Source organism: Penaeus monodon, chromosome 20 (assembly GCF_015228065.2).
Source record: "Penaeus monodon isolate SGIC_2016 chromosome 20, NSTDA_Pmon_1, whole genome shotgun sequence".
Taxonomy (NCBI): Eukaryota; Metazoa; Arthropoda; class Malacostraca; order Decapoda; family Penaeidae; genus Penaeus; species Penaeus monodon.
The window spans coordinates 17467793-17468484 of NC_051405.1; the positions used below are offsets into that span (position 1 = coordinate 17467793).

Consider the following 692-nt stretch of genomic DNA (forward strand, 5'->3'; position numbering starts at 1 on the left):
TTCAACATGAAAAGGGTGAAAAGTATAATTCCCATAGTGTCATTACAGACCACTTATTGTATCTTGTAAATTGTATGAGCTAAGTTTTCACCAAACTTTTGGCACAACTTGATGCAGTTATGTTGCTGAATGTTTTCTTTCACTCTATAGAAGTGAGAATTAAAAGTGCACCTGCAGCACAATTTCTTTGGCTCTGTCTTTGAATGGCTTCTTTGATGAGGCTGCCAAAAGTCATGCTTGTCCAGTAAGGTGAGGCTACAAGAAATTCATGTGCAATAAAGCCACCTACTGTAAGGGCATTTGGCTGTTACTTTGCACAAAATAAGTAAAAGCTGGATATTTTGTTTAACAGATCATGTGTTGTTATGATAGACAATGGAACATATTTTAGATATTAAAAATGAGGATTAATAAGATTTAACAATTGATAAAGGAATCCACTCTAAGTGTAATGTTATCAACAAGTTCTACACATGTATATTATTTTACTCTTCACAAGAATGGTATAAGTAATTTCCCGCTGTTTTTCAGAGTGGCAAAGATGGCGTCAGAAAAGAACGCGATACATTTGGGGAGCTGGAGGTGCCCAACAGCAAGTACTATGGGGCTCAAACTGTACGATCCGTCATGAACTTCCCCATTGGTGGAGAAACGGAACGAATGCCGGTAAGTGTCATGTATGATTTTTAAAG

The 692-nt window shown here is 37.0% G+C and overlaps 1 long non-coding RNA gene across 1 annotated transcript in view; it reads right to left on the reverse strand.

Moving 5' to 3' along the window:
* Positions 1–692, reverse strand: part of LOC119585663 — a 38946-nt gene that overhangs the window by 822 nt on the left and 37432 nt on the right. The gene's annotated exons all lie outside the window — the stretch shown is intronic.